The sequence below is a fragment of the Lathyrus oleraceus genome, chromosome 4 (genome assembly GCF_024323335.1).
Source record: "Lathyrus oleraceus cultivar Zhongwan6 chromosome 4, CAAS_Psat_ZW6_1.0, whole genome shotgun sequence".
NCBI lineage: Eukaryota > Viridiplantae > Streptophyta > Magnoliopsida > Fabales > Fabaceae > Lathyrus > Lathyrus oleraceus.
This window is the reverse complement of record NC_066582.1, coordinates 111341760-111356576: the sequence shown is the minus strand read 5'-3', so window position 1 is coordinate 111356576 and position 14817 is coordinate 111341760. Positions and strand designations below refer to the sequence as shown.

The 14817-nt window shown below is 33.7% G+C and overlaps 1 non-coding gene across 1 annotated transcript; it reads right to left on the bottom strand.

Annotated features, from left to right (window-relative positions):
• Positions 1-13979: 13979 nt before the first annotated feature.
• TRNAK-UUU (transfer RNA lysine (anticodon UUU)) lies at positions 13980-14052 on the bottom strand. Its single transcript has one exon. It is a non-coding gene; the product is annotated as a tRNA-Lys (tRNA).
• Positions 14053-14817: the final 765 nt, after the last annotated feature.

Here is a 14817-nt window from a genome sequence, read left to right as displayed (position 1 = left end):
GTTTGGACAAGTTTGGTTTTTCATATATAATAAAGAAAAATTGTTGCTAAATTTATTTGAATGATATATTCTATGCTACTGCACAAATGAACAATGGACTATATGTCCTTGATCTTGAAATGCCTATTTATAACATTAATACTAAAAGGATGAAACCTAATGAGTTAAATCCAACTTACCTTTGGCATTGTCGATTAGGCCACATAAATGAGAAACGCATTTCCAAACTCCATAAAGATGGACTGTTGGACTCTTTTGATTATGAATCATATGAGACATGCAAATCTTGTTTAATTGGAAAGATGACAAAGTCTCCATTCACAGGAAAAGGTGAAAGAGCTAATGATCTTTTGGCCCTTATACATACTGATGTATGTGGACCATTGAACATACCAGCTAGAGGAGGTTTTCAGTACTTCATCACATTTACTGATGATTTCAGTAGATATGGTTATGTGTATTTAATGAAACACAAATCAGAGTCCTTTGAAAAGTTCAAGGAATTCAAGAATGAAGTACAAAACCAACTAGGAAAGAATATTAAAACTCTTCGATCAGATCGAGGTGATGAGTATTTAAGCCTAGAGTTTGATGACCATCTGAAAGAGTGTGGGATCCTATCCCAACTTACTCCTCCTGAACACCCCAATGGAATGGTGTATCTAAGAGAAGAAATCGAACCCTGTTAGACATGGTCCGATCCATGATGAGTCACGCCGATCTTCCAAACTCCTTTTGGGGACATGCACTATTGACAGCAACTTACACACTTAACCGTGTTCCATCCAAAAAGGTTGAGAAGACACCATATGAGATATGGAGTGGTAAGAAACCACATATGTCTTACATGAAGATTTGGGGTTACGAAGTTTATGTGAAACGATAAATTTCAACTAAGCTTGAGCCCAAATCTGACAAATGCTTATTTGTGGGGTATCCTAAAGAAACAAGAGGGTATTACTTCTACAATCCTTCTCAGGGCAAAGTGTTTGTCTCTCGAACTGGAGTTTTTCTAGAAAAGGATTTTATTTCCAAAGGAATCAGTGGGAAGAAAGTAGAGCTTGAAGAAATTTAAGAATCACAAAGCATCGATACACCTATGGAGGAATTAGAGCAGGAAACACAAGTAGTTGTGGAAGAGAAACCTGCTCAAGTAGAACAAGACCAGCGTAGGTCAAGCAGGATACGTCACATACCTGAGAGATATGGATATCTCATAACTGGTCAAGGTGATGTATTACTCATGGATCAAGATGAGCCTGTGACCTACCAAGAGGCCATAACTGGTCCCGAGTCTGAGAAGTGGCTAGAAGCCATGAAACCTAAAATGGATTCCATGTACACACACCAAGTTTGGACCTTGGTAGAGCCTCCTATAGGAGTTAACCCTATAGGATGCAAGTGGGTCTTCAAAAAGAAGACTGACATGGATGGTAAGGTACATACCTATAAGGCAAGACTAGTTGCAAAAGGATATAAACAAATTCATGGGGTTGACTATGATGAAACCTTTTCACCAGTTGCAATGCTTAAATCTGTTCGGATTTTACTTGTTATCGCTGCATATCATGATTATGAAATATGGCAGATGGATGTCAAAACTGCTTTCCTTTATGGGAATCTTCTTGAGGATGTGTACATGACACAGCCTGAAGGATTTGACATACCAGAAGAAGCCCAAAAGATATGTAAGTTACAAAGATCAATATATGGATTGAAGCAAGCTTCCAGAAGCTGGAATCTTCGTTTTGATGAAACGGTAAAACAATATGGATTAATCAAGAACGAAGATGAGCCTTGTGTCTACAAGAAGGTTAGTGGGAGCATGATCGTTTTCCTGGTATTATATGTAGATGACATATTGCTTATTGGAAACGATGTCCCTACCCTGCAACAAGTAAAGTCTTGGTTGGGGAAATGCTTTTATATGAAGGACCTAGGTGAAGCAACCTATATATTAGGAATCAGAATCTATAGAGATAGATCACAAAAACTGCTTGGCCTAAGTCAAAGTACGTACATAGACAAAGTGCTGAGACGCTTTAATATGCATGATTTCAAGAAAGGATTCATACCTATGCAACATGGCCTGTGTCTATCAAAAACACAATCCCCTTCAACTAAGGAAGAAAGGGATTGCATGAATAAGATTCCATATGCATCTGCAATAGGATCTATCATGTATGCCATGTTATGTACTCGACCAGATGTCTCGTATGCTTTAAGTGCAACGAGTAGGTACCAATCTGATCCTGGTGATGCCCATTGGGTAGCTGTCAAGAATATCCTTAAGTATTTGAGAAGGACTAAGGACTCATTCTTGATATATGGAGGTCAGGAAGAGTTGGTTGTAATTGGATACACCGATGCTAGCTTCCAGACAAATAAGGATGACTTTAGATCGCAATCTGGTTATGTGTTTTGCTTAAACGGTGGCGCTGTGAGCTGGAAAAGTTCAAAGCAAGATACAGTTGCTGATTCTACAACCGAGACCGAGTATATTGTTGCCTCAAGTGCAGCAAAGGAAGCTGTTTGGATCAAAAAGTTCATTAGTGAACTTGGCATAGTTCCTAGCATTGTGGATCCCATTGGTCTCTATTGTGATAATAATGGTGCTATCGCACAAGCTAAGGAGCCTAGATCTCACCAACGATCCAAACACATACTTAGGTGTTATCATCTCATTCGAGAGATAATAGATAGAGGTGATGTGAAAATATGCAGAGTACCAACACTTGATAATATTGCTAACCCACTGACAAAGCCTCTTACGCAGCAGAAGCATGTTGGCCATACTAGATCTATGGGCATTAGGGGTATGCCTGATTGGCTCTAGTGCTAGTGGGAGATTGTTGGTGTAATCCCTAGAGGCCAATACTTTTGGTACTTTTATCGAATTATTTATTAATAATAAAAGGCTTTTTCTTTATTATGTTTGTTTAATAAAGTCCCTAGAATAGATAGTCCGTTTAATGTATCAAGTGTGACTTAATCATGAGATCACATTAAAAATAAGGACATTATTCTTAAAGTGTCCGTAGTCGAGCTTTATTGTGAAGTAGGATAACATTAAAGCATGAAGACTATTATGTTTATAGACTGATGATCACATCTCATGGATCATGGATAAGGAGTTATCAAGTCTTAAACATAGGTATGAATATTAAGAGTAATATTTATACTGGATTGACCCGCTATGAGAATACTATATAGAATGTTATGCAAAGTTTCATAAGTTATTCTCATGGTGATAATGGTGTATACCACCCTTCGACCTGAAACCACTATGGACCCTAGATGTAGAGTCGAGTGCCTTATTGCTGATCAAACATTGTCCGTAACTGGATGACCATAAAGACAGTTGATGGGTACTCCACGAAGCATGCTAAGGGCCATGAGTGACCTAGATGGAATTTGCCCATCCTGCGTAACAGGATAAATGTCTATGGGCCCAATATTGAACTGGACAAGGATGACACGGTCTATGCCTTGTGTTCAATATAGACATAAGGGAAAAAGGGTAATTATACACATAAGTATTATCACAGAAGGATTTGTCAGATCACATGACATTTTCGTGTCTTGGGTAGCAGTGATGTGTTGCTAGATACCGCTCACTGTTTATTATGTTAAATACGTGATTTAATATAATTGCCAATGCCGCGAAAACCTACAGGGTCACACACAAAGGACGGATTGATGAGAGATAGAGTAACTAAGAAATACCGTAATGTACAGTGTCCTTAAGTGAATTGTAGAACATCGTAAGGTACGGTGTACTTAAGTAGAATATGAAATATGGTAAGGTACCACACGCTTAAGTGATTTTGGCATATTATAAGATATGGGCCATATACACTTGAGTGAGATTTTTAGCTTGCAGCCCACACAAGTGGTTATATAAATAGAACCCTTGTGTAGAAGCATGAGAACAGTTGCAATTTCGTTTCTCTCTCTCTCTCTCTCTCTCTCTCTCTCTCTCTCTCACTCAAAGCCTTCATTCGTAGCAGCTAGCACTGAGGTTGAAGGAATCCGTTCGTGTGGACTGAGTAGAGGCGTTGTCATCGTTCAACGTTCGTGATCGCTCCATAGATCTGCATTAAAGGTTACAATCGCCACAAGAGGTAACGATTCTATCACTGATCATGTCCATTCGTAAGGATCATTAAAGGAGAAATTTTAAATTCCGCTGCATTTTGGATCGCCCTTCTCCTTCAAGAACCTACAGGCTTTAATAATTCAGCATGGGTGTCGACCTATGGATTTGATGTATCGACCTATAGTAGAAACGTTTTTCCTATAGGTCGACCTGTAGACGCATGTGTCGACCTATGATGCAAGTTTTCATAAAAAAATATTTTTAATGCATTTTTAATGCATGATACCTTTTCCAAGTTGTTTCCAAATGCGTTTATGCTTCCTAATGCTAAGATGCACATAAATAATCAGAGGATACCGCTCAATATACATTAACGCTAAAGTATCCTAGTTTTAACATCATGCAAAATACATCTAACGAAAGTTGCACTCACATACTCCCTCTTTTTGATGATGGAAAAACTTGAGATGATGTGTTTCGTGTTTTCAATGAAAGGCCCCCCCTAGAATATATGCATCCCAACTTCATCTAGCTTCTCCCTCTTTGACAACATCAAAAAGAAACAAAGCAATCCATGAGAAGTATTTTAAATTACGCAAAAACCAAATAACACATAGAGGCAGTTTGCAAAGATAAGAACATCAATACGATAACACTCACATAGAATGATATACATATTGAAAAAGAATTCCTAGACATAAATAAAAGCATACAAAGCAACAATATAACAGGTTGCCAAAATGTATGCCAAATAATATAACACAAACATGAAAGATGAAGGATACAATGTAATAAAAAAAACTCTTGAGTTTCTACAAAAGCGACATGATTACATGACATATGCTTTTGGTGCTCCCGAAATACTGCACAGACATGTGCTCTAGCAAAGCGATATATAAATTTATCACCACTCAAACCAAAAACAGAGATGTCATCATAACAATGACACACAACAAGAATTCTGCTAACACTATAATATGTTCAAACACATTTCATGCCAGAATAGATATCATGCTTAAATACCAAGAACATATTTCAAGTATGAAAGAAAGATATCACAAAGTCACTATAAGCATATAAATTGACATACATCAATTGAGATTTTTGGAAGTGAACATTCATGAACTATTTCATACATTAAGAATATAAATCATCTGGAATATAAGCAACATGCAAAAGTAAAAGCTTACTTACAAAAAGGGAAAAGGGGAAATGGAAAAGTACTACCTCGGTAATGAATTGATGATGAATGCACTCTTATGTAATTGATCTTATAAAGAAAGTTAGAGCAAAAGTATATAAAGTGCATACAACAAATCACACTTAGGCCAGATTTGAGATATCAAGTATCCTCAATTCCCTTCGAATGTTGAAAAATAGTTCGGTCGCAAAAGATTTTGTAAAGATATCCACAAGTTAATTTTTGCTATCAACCTGCTCAAATAAAACGCCTCCTTTCTCAACATGGTCACGTAGGAAGTGGTGACGGATATCAATATGCTTAGTGCGAGAGTGTAGCACCAGATTTTTGGTTTGATTAATAGCACTAGTGTTGTTTCACATAATACGAATACATTGTAGTTTGATATCAAAATCAAGTAATTATTGTCGCACATAAAAAAAAGAGGATGAAAGTTTGTCTACAGTGGACAATCTTTCTTATGATTGGAGAAAACTCTAATGATCATGCCATAAATATTTTAGCATACTAACTACTGCGTATTCCTCCTCGATAATTGACAAAGCAACTGAAAACTGTTTCTTGCTATGTCAACATACTAAGGAATTTGAAAACATGTGGCAAGTTCCACTAGTAAACTTCCTATCCGATTTGTAAATGGATAAATTGGAATCGATATAACTAACCAAATTACAATCACTTCCCTTGGAATACCAAAACCCATACTTAGAAGAACCATGAAGATATCTAAGAATGCGTTTTACGGCTTTACGACTTTTAAATGTGATTCCTTAGGAGCCGATTGATAACGAGCACAGATACATATGCTAAACATAATGTTCGTCCTAGATAAAGTAAGATATAGAAGAGAACCAATCATACCTCTATACTTATTAACATCAACATCCTTACCATTTTCATTCCTTTCAAAGTTTCCATTTGTAGACATTGGTGTGTCAATTGATTTTGCATCTTCCATACCAAATCCCTTTAGTAATCCGTTGCAATATTTGGTTTGACACACAAATGAAATTTAATCGAGTAGCTTGATTTGAAGCCCAAGGAAGTAATTTAACTCCCCCATGAGACTCGTCTCAAACTCTCCCTGCATAAGCTTAGAAAACTCCTTGACAAGTTGCGTGTTTGTGGAACCAAAAATGAAATCATTGACATAAACTAGAACTAGAAAAGTATGATTTACTAAAACATATTAAGTTGCTCATCCCAAGCCCTAGGTGCTTGTTTGAGACCATACAAAGCTTGTTTAAGTTTGTAAACATGATTAGAATACTCATGACTGTAAAAAAAAGGGAGATTGAGAAACATACACATCCTCATTAATATAGCCATTGAGAAACAGATGTTTCACATCCATTTGAAATAACTTTAAATCTTTGAAGCAAGCATAAGATATCAACAATATATAATACATGTAAAGATAATAAGATGAGGACACTATAAACATGTTAAATGAAACACATAATGGTTATCTTTTGAACTTTTTCGAAAATGAACACTCATAACACATGTCATACACAAAGTAAATTATTTACATTTGAAAAATAAGTAGGTAAAATAAAGAACTTCCATATAAAGCGAAAGTTGAAAAAGATATTACCTCACCGTACAAATGACGGAGGATGCACATGAACTCCATAATAAACTCTCGAACGAAAGTTTGGATAAATGCAAATGTGCCACAAAACCTTTAGAAAACAATGATATTACCACTTTTCACTTTGACCAAGTACCCAAAAGTGTGATTAATAATGTATCCAAGATGATTATTGACTTCATGATCATCCTTTACGGTTGGACTTCCATTCTTGTCATTTTCATGATAGTCATCTTTCTCCTCCTCAGATTTCATAGCTTTTGGGGGATTAATCCCCTATTCAATGTCCTTGATTATATATTTTAAAGATATACCTACACCATGAAACATAATACCTTTTTCGGAATCTCTCGGATAGGAAAAATTAATAGTAATCACCACACTTTTACCAATTAACATAGCACTAGATGTTGACCTCCTTTGGTAACACAATCATTCTTCCTTGCCACAAAGTCAAATAAATATGAAGATGTCACCTATATCATGTCTTGAGCATCCACAAACGAGATCCTATACTCTCTTCATAGATCCGAGACATTTATCCTGTAAAATCAACAAGAAGTGATAGATACCCAATCTTCATTGGGTCCTTGAGGGTGAGTGAAAACAAGGTTGCATTTGGGCATAAAAAATCTCCTTTAGGAACAAAACATTTCCTAAACTTGCATTTTTCAATAGTATGACTTTTTGCAACAATAATGACAAGATAAGTTTTGATGAGATATACTTAGCTACTTGAATCTTTTTGATAAGCAACCTTATGTCCTCATCATCGGATTTCTCTTCATCACTCATTTCACAATCACTTTTTTCAATGGTTTTAGGCTTTGAGCTTGAATTCTTTAGAGCAATATACTTCTTCTCTTCCACCTTGTCTTTATCTTTCTCCTTATTTACATTCATCCCGTGCTCTTTTTCGTGTTTTTGTAAGCAAGAGAGTTCTTGATCATGTTCTTCCCGTTTGCCAAACAAAGTAGTGAGATCAAGTACTTTAAGAGTATTCGCCTCTTTGATAGCGGTGACCTTGGGTTGCCATTCCCTATTAAGAAATCTCAAAACCTTATTAGTAGCAATATTATTGGAAATAGGATTACCTAGAGCATTCAACCGGTTATTAAGATGTGTGAACCTCTTTTGCATTTCGGCAATGGTTTTACCATGCTTCATATAAAAGACTTCAACTCTTGATTCAATGTGTTGATCCTAGCTTGTTTGACCTCATTAGTTCCCTCATGGGTAACTTGCAACGCGTCCCACATAGCCTTGGCGGTTTCACAATGGGAAACACGATAAAGTTCATCAACACCGAGTGTGAATATGAGAATGTTGTATGCTTTCCAATCGTAAGACCAAAATTTCATATCATTATCATTCCATTGATTTTATGGTTTTGGTATGATGACGCCATCACCATTGGTCATAGTAATTTCATGAGGACCATTGATGATGACGTCCCATACACTCTTATCAACTGAGTTGATATAGATACGAATGCAAGCTTTCCAATAGCCATAATTTTCGCCGGGGAAAATTGGTGATATATTGTACGTCCCTTTAGGTTCGGTAGCCATTATCTAATAAGCAAATATTAAGCACATAATTAACCGGAGCTCGTGATACCACTTGTTAGACGATAAGTTTAGATCTAGAGGGGGTGAATAGATCCCGAGTTAAAAACTTGACAAAAAATAATTTGAAAATTTATGGCGTGGAAGCAAGTTACAAATATCCCGGATCAAAAATAGTTTAACCGAACCCGCTATCAAAAAGCTCGGATATGCGTATTAAAGGCAACAATATGATAATAATTCACAAATCGATCAACAATGACTAATCACAACTAGTTGAATGCTAAGTAATCTGAAAAAGTCTATCTCCAATGGTAATTCACACAAAAATACAAGTGAGGCAATTTGCCAAACACTTAATGTGCGATCAATAATGTTTGGAATTCTAGGTGGTATTGTTGTTCTAGAAATTCAATCACAACTAAATGGTTTGTGACCTACACAACAACACCAATTTCAAAATGTGCTAAAAATTATGATCCAAACAAAATTGATCAACTGATCAATGCAATTGACAATTTGCAAACCAAAAATAAAAGATATATATATATATATATATATATTATATATATATATATATATATAATATATATATAATATATATAATAGATAGATAGATAGGAAAGAGAGAGAGAGAGAGAGAGAGAGAGAGAGAGAGAGAATAATGTGAAGATGATTGTATATTGAAAGGAGTTGGTGTAAGTTTACAACGTTGCATGCCTATTTATAGGCAACTAACATACTTGACTTATTACATGATGTATTCAAATCAATCGATCATGTCGTACACAAGGATTTGTTTAGGCAGTTCCCTTATCGACATTGCTATGGGTACGTCTACCCTCAATTCAAACTAGAATTGAGATAATGTAAATTACCTTACTTTGCAAAAAGTATGTATACACGAGATATGTAACAATCTAACCCTACAAACCCTAGGCTCGATATTGATTCTTCCATTTTCTCTTCCCTTGATCAAATCGATTAAGTAAACAACGATTTCGCTTCAATTCACCTTCTCACGCTACTTCTTTGAACTAAACCCCTTGTTCTTCAAAGCTTTCACTCGGTCAAATTAATTCCAAGTGCACACTTGTTGAAACCCAATATTTACCAATGCGATCCACTGTCCAACGCCACTCCTTTCCCAAGAACCTCCCATTCTTCAAAGACCTTGCTCGGTCGAATATGGATTGAGTAATCCTGTCCAAAACCTTTAATCCCTAACGATCTTGAAGGAAAACCCATTCTTGGTTTTATGATTTGAAATCCTCAAAGTTCTCAACCCATTATCAATGGTACAAATAACCTAATTGAATGTTATCAACCCTAATCTAGATGGCGCTCCAATCAAAAAATGATTATGTGTAGTTTGATTGTGCGTATGCATAGGAGAGATATTGAAGATAATGAGAATGCTTTAAAATCCCGATTTCGTATAGGTTTTACTCACTAGAAACCTTACTAGACAATAATGAATATATGAAGTATTTATATGCATGCATGTTTAGAAGCAAATGGAATGCAAAAGATTTGAAGAAATTGTGAAATTTTGGAAATTTTTGTTGCATCGGTCGACCTATGAAAGTCATGTGTCAACCTGTTTGATGCATAGGTCAACCTGTATAAGGTCATGCATTGACTTGTGAATTCCATGCGCTGCCTATGTGTCAACCTGAAGAGGCAACATATGATTCAGAACCTACAAATGTGAATCTTGTGGTGATGAAAATGTGCCCCTGAAAGTTTTTATGATTTTTTTTGTTTAAGCGTGTAAATGAAGAAATATTGGGATAAGCTTTAGTGGTGAGCTGGAGTTCTGTAAGAGTTGTATGGAATAATCCTTGAAAGTGTGGGGTTGTGAATGTTGAGAGTGCATTTTCTCTGAGCATGATTTCTTTTTGAACTTGGTGGTCCCAAAAGTATTGATGTATGGATGTGTGTGTGGCCATGTATGTCATGGATTCACACTCTTCTTGCCTTATGATTTCTTTTTTACTTCTGCCATTGTGTGTGTATGTATGTCATGGTGTAAATTTTAAGTTGACGATTATGATGACTTAGGTGGACTCACGCTTTTATTTAACTTTATTTGAAACTTTATTTTATTATTCTGCATAAATTGGTGATGTTGGTGCTAATATATTATTCCTTTTGTTGTGTATGTTCACATGTGGGCAATGACTTGGCTTGGTGGTCTGAGCTTGGTGATGAAGCTGATGCATATGGTGATGCAAAGTGTTGCAATGTGAAAGAACTTGTGCAAATATTGATCTTCTTTCTTTTGTACTATCCTTTTGTATTGGTGAATATTAATGCCCCAAAAGTGCATATGTAATGCGTGTAGATATGGGATTGGGTGATTGGAATGAAATATGTAGTGCATAAAATTTATGATGCAAAACAAGTAATAAAATTCTAAATTACTTTACTTGAAAAATCTTGGTCTTACTCTATATGTATTATTTGGTTTAGTCTCGTATCACAAGAATACCAAATAAAATCAAATATAAACTAACTAGAGATCAAACCCAACTATTTCTAAATAAAATAAAATAAAACAAAACAAACTTGAATTTAATTAGCTATGAAAATTTCAATGACTAAAAGTCAGCCTCATTTATTTTTGTCTTATTCTCCAATATATATATATGCTAATGGGTTCACCAAATGAAAAGAAAATGTAATGCAAATGATCTAGTAATGAAAGTCAAATAATAATTCAAACCTTGACCTCTGACTTTCAAACCAATAAATGTTAATTGATGATAATGATGCAAATTATTAACGACCTGAGAAAATAAATGTGACATGGTCCATTCTTGGACCAATTACATTTAGCATCGGATCATAAATACATTGAAAGTAAAGACTCAGATGAAATACAACTGGGATCTATGATTAAAAACCAAATATAAAAGTCAACTCTTAGACTTTTGACCTATGATCCTCAATAATAAAAACAATGATGTTTTGAGGCTAAGGAATACTCTTGATTCCTCGGTATAAAGATGAATAAAATGCATTCCATTAAGATCAAATGAAATGTTATGTCCTTGATTGATTTTTGTATCTAACTCTAATGAATGTCTATGGTTAATGACATATCCCAACAACATTAATGATATTCAATGAATATTTTGCATCTTAGTCAACACTAACTTACACAACATCATATATTATCTTGTCCAAAAAATTATATATACTTACTTATTTGTCATCCACTCATATACTATTTTTTAAGACTGGTCTAATTAAAATAAACACACCGAACATTAACCAAATCAAAATTTAAACTTTATTTTTTTGATTGGTGTAATAATCTTGTAGCTTGTCTCTATAATATCTAAAGTGATTCATGAATCGTAATTTGTAAGGATTAAGTACACTTGGTACTCATCATTAATTCACTATTGCTTATACAAAAAAGCTTAGTCTAAAATTAACTTCCACTAATTAAACGCCTTTCCATCCATTTTTTAAAAAAAACATTCAATAATATTCAACCAAAATCTCACAAACACCATTGCAAAGAATGACAACACAAAACTGCATTTATCAATTAAATTCCAACTAAAAAGAGTTAAAACTAAATTTTTATTAAATTCATTAAAATATCTTATAGTTATTCCTTTATAAATTACACATTGCAATTTTTTTTAAATAACTATATTTTTCAAATAGTTTTTCAAAATAACCATAATTTCAAATAAAAGATCAAACTAACTATGTTCAAACAAACAAAATTAAAGACAAGAGGAGTAGCCATGCATGTTGGCGCACACATTCATTTGTTATACACAAGCGCCATGCATATTGGCGCGTGCTTATTAGATGTATCGCTACATGTGGCACATGCATGCATTCTCTAGGAGCATGCGTCATATGCAGTGACTACTGCATTGTTTAATATTTTCTATATATACATCAATCCTTCCCCGTCATTTTTCACCGATCTTCATCCCCTCCCCATCATTTTCGCTCATCTTCTAAGTCTCTCCATCAATTTTTCTTGAAAATGTCATCTTATATACACAAGAGAAATGATGATTTGGTTTATTCAACAGTAAAGCCTTCGATGAAGATCCGACTCTGGAACACGGAGACATTCAAGCATCTTAATGGGAGCTTGATTCGATGGTTAGATGAAGACATTGTAGAGGTGAAAAGATCAGAAGAATTCAAAGGCTTGTTACGGTGTACAACGACAATGGAGAAATTCGTTTCTGAGACTCAGTTAAAATTGAAAGAGATTGTCATATTATGATGCATATTAGTGAGAAAATTATTCTGATGGTTGTAATTGCATAGATATGTTGTTTAGTCGTTGTATTTGTTTGTATTGTTGTTTAATTGTTATTTAAATTATTATTTAGTTGTTGTTTAAATTGTTGTAACTGAATGTTGTGATATTTATGAAATGAATGTTGTGATATTTATGAAATGAACGTTGTTTTCAATATCAAATAAAATTGTTACATATAAAATTATCTTATGGTGCTTGCTCCAACATTGGGACAATTGATACGATTGTGTCCAGACTGACGACACAAACTACATAATCTCACCATTTTGTTCGTCGTATCCATTTCGGTTCGAATACGCATGTTGTTAGGATAACTTTTTTCTTTCTTTGCATGTTTTCATTATGCTAAACTATCTCTCCTTGATATGCAAACCAATAATCCTCATTTGCTATCACCGGAAAGCTATCATAGGTTTATGACTTTGTAAACGGCAAATAGTAAGTTGGAAGGATCATGCTGAGCCTTTGAACATGAGTTATGATCGAGTGGATCATTGATTTTCTATTGTGTCGTTATGTAATTCAATTTTATCAAATAATATTATAAATTATTTTTAATTTTATGTTTTATCTTAAATTATTTTATTGTTACAATGATTAAAATTTAAAAAAAAAAACATAAACAATATAGTAGCCACTGCATGCGCCACATGCATTGACACATCCAATCAGCAGTCGCCAGCATGCATGACGCCTATGTATAAATAATGAATGCATTAACTATTCAGAGTGACTACTGCTCTTGTCATCGATTTTTTTTTAAAAATATAGTTAATTTAGTATTTTATTTGAAATTATGATAATTTTAAAAAATTAATTAAAAAAGATGATTATTAAAAAAAATAAAATCCACACATTGCCACACACCGCACATAAAGTTTCGACAATAAATAACTCAATTGAAACATGTCATAAGTAAATAAGTCATAATATTTAATATCAAAGTTTAAATGTTAATCTAAATTTCTATCACTTACTAAAATATTTTACAGTGCTAACTTTTATTTTCATTAAATCATTAGGATATATATTTATTACGTCTCTATCTACCGTCTAACTGTCACTAGTAATTAATTAAACTTTTGAAATTAAATAACACCTATGCAGACGACGTATCAAAATCCGTAGGTAAAATTATGTCTATGCCAAATAACACCTATGCAGATGACGTATCAAAATCCGTAGGTAAAATTATGTCTATACCCCAAAAACGCCGTCTGTGGGAATCGAACCCACGACCACGTGGTTAAAAGCCACGCGCTCTACCAGCTGAGCTAAGACGGCTTGATGTTTTTAGCTCACATTATATATTTATTAGTTAAAATGGCTTAAGAAGGACAATGAAGTATATGAGAGGTTTACACGTGACAATCAATTTATATAAAGACTTATTATGTATTTAAAAAATATTTTAACAAGAGGCCAAGTATACATTTGTTTAGCAAATCAAAAAAATATAAAATTTAATTGATTAGATTTATGAAGATGATATAGATTTAGTTCTACTAATGCACGATTAGATTTATGAAGATGATATAGATTTAGTTCTACTAATGCAATTTATAGATTTTATGAAGATAATATATTTATAGTTATAGTTCTACTAATGCAATTTATAGATTTTGTGAAGATAATATATTTATAGTTCTACTAGTGAATTTTTAGATTTATGAAGATGATATGTTTTTGATTTTACTAATGCAAAAGTCAGTAAATAAAATCTAAATTTATGCAAATTAGTTTGAGCTAAAATTTAGAATATTCTCTTCTATTATTTGTATGTTTTTGTTTGCATAGAATATTTTCTAAATTATGTTGGTCTTTTATAATTTTTTTATTATTTAATTCAATTCATTTATTTTTAATTCAAGAGAATTACATTTAGTATATTTTGAATCTTTAAATTTGTCTAATTCCGACATAAAATTGTTTCCTTTTGTTTTGTACATGTTCTAGAAAGTGTTGTTAAACATTCAACATGTAACTCAAGAAAAACAGTTTTTAATTAATTATATGACGATTTATTATTAGTTTCAAAATCACTAACCT